Source organism: Olea europaea, chromosome 4 (assembly GCF_002742605.1).
Source record: "Olea europaea var. sylvestris chromosome 4, O_europaea_v1, whole genome shotgun sequence".
Classification (NCBI taxonomy): domain Eukaryota; kingdom Viridiplantae; phylum Streptophyta; class Magnoliopsida; order Lamiales; family Oleaceae; genus Olea; species Olea europaea.
Genome location: NC_036240.1, coordinates 8,611,759 through 8,616,232, shown reverse-complemented (window position 1 = coordinate 8,616,232; position 4,474 = coordinate 8,611,759). Strand labels below are relative to the sequence as shown.

At 33.7% G+C, this 4,474-nt stretch overlaps 1 long non-coding RNA gene across 1 annotated transcript; it reads left to right on the top strand.

Annotated features, from left to right (window-relative positions):
- The first annotated feature begins 662 nt into the window (after positions 1 to 662).
- Positions 663 to 4,005, top strand: LOC111393518. The gene is made up of 3 exons (XR_002702437.1): positions 663 to 2,664; positions 2,906 to 3,103; positions 3,810 to 4,005. It is a non-coding gene; the product is annotated as an uncharacterized LOC111393518 (long non-coding RNA).
- Positions 4,006 to 4,474: the final 469 nt, after the last annotated feature.

Below are 4,474 nucleotides of genomic sequence, written 5' to 3'. Positions count from 1 at the left end.
AGCTATTGACGGACAAAGTATCGAACAATTTGAAGTGGCTTGCACGTGGTCCTAGATGTCAATCCATGTCATATTCTAGTTTTGTCATAAATGGTCTTTGATTTCACACTAAAAATGCAAAAAAATCTCGCGAAAACAATGGCGTTTTAGTTGAAACAACGACCATATGTAGATCTAATGCAAAAGATAATGCACAAATAGTTGGCCAAGTTCTTTATTATTGAGTTTTGCATGATGTTATATTGCTTGATTATAATATGTTTTATATTCCACTATTCAAGTGTGATTGAGTAAATATCATGAACGGAATAAACAAGGAAGATGGATTCACCTTGGTTAACATTAACAAGGGACATAGACAATTTGAAAATGATCCTTTCATCTTGGCAGCACAGGCAAAACAAGTCTTTTATTATAGGAAAAATGAAATATCTAGTTTGTATGTTGCTTTGCAAGCGCTACAAAGAGACTTTGATGCATCACACATGGAAGAAGATACTAATTATAAGGCAATGATTCAACTAGATATATTATTGCCAATTACAGACAACCATGACAATGATGAGAATTATGCAAGAATAGATTTTGAAGGTATATTTTGTGATACGTAAAGTAGTTTGGTAACTCCCATCTACTTTTTAGATAATGTACCTTTTGCATAATAATCAATTTTGTTCTACTATATTTTGACATGGGATTTATCTATATATTCATATTGCGATGAAATGTTGAATACTTTAGATTTGTTAAGATCACTAACTACAATTTATGTTGATGTTGCAGAGTTTTGTTCTAGCTCTAGGAAGTCTACATTCAATGAGAAATATATTTTGTATGATGGAATAGGTTCAGGTAATTGTGTTTTGTTATAATACATGAGATATATGCTAAGTTTTGAAAATAATTGCTTTTATGCATTGTTTTCATTTGTATTCTCAAAGTCAAGTAAGCAAACTTCCAAGAGTTCTAAAAAAAGAAGAGTTGCAATTGCTAATGCAATTCGAGATACTAGTAAGAGACTAAGAAATTCTAGTGAACCAGAAAATACTATAGCCAGTCCAACTAATGATGAGCAAACCACGTTGCCAACAACTGCAAATGCTCCGAAGAAGAAAAAAAGTCCAACACAAGTGAAGATGATTCCTGAGCTTAGGGATGACAATGGGTTGAGCTGAGCCAGCTTGACCCTTTAATTCATGAGATCGGCTTGGGCTCGTGGCTCATGAAAAACAAGCTGAGCCGAGCCCACGAGCCACTTTCGAGCTCGTGATTTTTTTAATTTTTTTTATAAATTTGTACATTTTTTATGAGGCTCGTGGGCTCGTAAGCTTTGGCTCGGGGCTTGGTAAGTCGAACAGGCTCGGCTTATAAGATTGAGCCCCCTGCTAGACTCGAGAAATGAGAGCCCGAGCCTCCACGAGCCTAGCGGTTAAGTCAACAAGCCGCTCGGCTCGTTTGACATCCCTACCTAAACATAATTATCAGAAGATGGATCTTGAATACAATGAATATGGCCAAGTTGTTGGCAAGAACTTAGATAAATTTGCTAGCATAGTTGGGGCCATAGTACAAGAACATGTGCATGTTGTAATTAAAGATTGGCATCCGGTGAATGGAAAGAAAAAAATGGAGCTTTGGACTTTCATATAGGTAATATTTCTTAACTACCTTTTAAAATTATTAAGTTGCATATTTTTCTTTCTTAATGATACGATTCCCTTTATATCTTAAATTTATGTTTGTACACAAATGTAGCAAAGGTTCAGTGTCAGTTATTGTCATCAAAGAATGTCACTTCAATGTATGGGACAGTATTGGAGGACATGCAATTCAAGATTGAGAAAAGAAATTAGAAATCAAGTTGTAAAAGTGGGAATAGAGCACGCACTATTGCCCTTCTTAGACTAAAGAATGTCAACTTTGAAGAAGTCTGGGTAAAATTTGTCAAGGATACTCTTTCTGCTGATTTTCATGTAAGTATATTTGCATATGATGCTTAAATTTCTATAATTATTGTTGTTTAATATTTTTTTTCATAGGAAAAAAGTTTCAAGTTCAGCAACATGAGAACTAATCAAAAGCTACTCGATACTATGGGTTGAAAGGGTTATCCACGTATGGCTTATGAAATGCTACATCTTAGAAACATATCTTTTCTTACATGAATTTTCCAGCTCCAATTTATATAATCACTAAATTTGTACTGCTAAGAAAAAATAATCCAGATTTAAAAGGGTTAAGAACAAGAGTATGGACTCATGGACATTTTGGGAAAGATGGAAAACCAATAAATGAAGCAGTTGTCAAGACTTTGGTATGTGTTTTATATCAATGTTCAATGAAGCATAGTTTGATTTATTGGTTGTATCGCTCGCTATTATGAAATTTGAGTTCGATAAGTGCAAAGAAGGATTGAAGATTGTGCCGTTCAATTTCTAATACACCCGTCGAAGATTCTATTCGCGATGATGCTGTCGCTCGAGTTGTAGGTCCTAAAGGTCATGGAAGAGTTAGGGGACTCGGATTTGGATTTGGACCATCAAAGGTGGATGGACAAATACGAAGTAGTGGGAGAGTTAGAGAATTTGAAAGCCAATTACAAATTCAGGCACAAAGAGTTGGGACACTATAAGAAAAAGTGGAAGCACTTCTCAAATTATCTCAGTAGGTTATAAGGAGTTACCTTTTATACATACTATAATAATATAGTTTCATAAAGCCAATTACATGTAGAATAACTTTTGTAATTTCTGTATCATTTTACAAAATTTAGAGGACGGAAATTCAAATGTTTCTACTCCTCAGGTTTTCGTATCCTATATTATTAAATGTTTATTTAATATATATTCAGTTTGTGGCATTATAATTTTAAAAAGAATATTTTCTGTGTACTATGAATTTGTAGTCACATCAAGAAATGGTGCCCAAGGAAGTACTACACCTATGACAAATGCAAGATGTCAACTATTGTATTAATACACGTTTTAGGAGGAAGAAGTCGTACCAGAATGGAAGATTGCAACAACAGACCCAAGTGAAACTGTGCATTATTTGCCACTTGGTCGAGACTGTTGGAAGGTTTGGGCTGAGGAAGTGTATATGGGTAATTTGACCTTATACAGACTTACGGATTAATTTTGAACCCTTAATGAAGCCATGAGAAGTACTATTGCTTGGCCAAAGAGTAGTATTAGACTTATTTGATTAAAATATGTTTTATGAATTTATTACATATGCGCGTAAATCTATTTCCATTTTCAAGTCGTATGGACTAATTTTTTGACAGATGTATTAGACTACCTTTGTGCGTAGGTTTCAGCCAGATTTTGGATACTCCTTTATGGTTCCATTTGAGTGGGTAATCTTTTTCAAATTTGTGTGGGTTTGCTGTGTGATGTGCAGCTCTTAATCTGAGCCTCGATTAAGCATTAAGTGCCAATTGTTTAAAGCTTTTGATGGGAAAGTTGATTTCCAATTTACTATGATTATGCCCTTTATATATTGCGTGGTCATCTTAGTTTGTGTTTATTAATTGGTTAATAGGCATATTTATCACTACAATTAGTATCGGAGCCCCGTTTTAAGCTACTGTATCGGCTGATTTTTTTGACCTCTGTGCTGGAATTATTATTAGTAAATTAATGTTTGCGTAATTTCATGTTTGTTGATTTGCAATAAGGACTTGTGAGTATGAGTATGTCATAATTTCGTGGCTTTATTGATGGTTGCGTAATTTTCTATTGCTGTTGAACCACTAAAAATTAGTGTGCTTTGCATCTTTCTTATTTTACTTTGTTTATTATTGCTAGGGAGATCAGTGCGGTGCAAGAAGGATTGGTGCAATTGAAGATGACAATATCAAAAGCAATAGAGAAGTGGGCACAACAGCCATTTTAATGTGTTGTGTATAGTATTGAATATTTAATGCTCCTTTTGGAAATCTCTTTGGTGGTATATGTTTTGTCGTCTCATAATTATTTTTGTGGTACATGTTTTGTGGTCTACTATTTATATTTTCATGGTGCATGTATTAATTTTATTTTTGAAAATAGAATATGTTGAACAGTTTACAAGTTTATTATGTAAATTAAAGTTTATTATTTGAATTGTTGGATCAAAACACAGGATTTTCCATAATGTAGTAAGCATGTATAAAAAAATGTGAATTAATTTTAAAAAATATAAAACGATCAACAACAAAATTTGCAAAATGTTGCCAAAACTTAAAGATAAGAGAAGACAACATTTAAAAAACGTTGCAGAAGTGTTAACAGCAATGTCTAATAAACGTCGCAAAAGAGTTAACGGCAATGTTGAAAAATGTTGCAAAAGACCATCTTTTGCAACTTTTTTTAAACGTTGCTATATCTCTTCCCTCAACGGCAACTTCAATTCCCACAATACACGCTAAAAAGCTATAAATGACCTTTTACAGCATTTTTTGACCGTAGCCAAAGCCCTTTTTTGGTGTAGT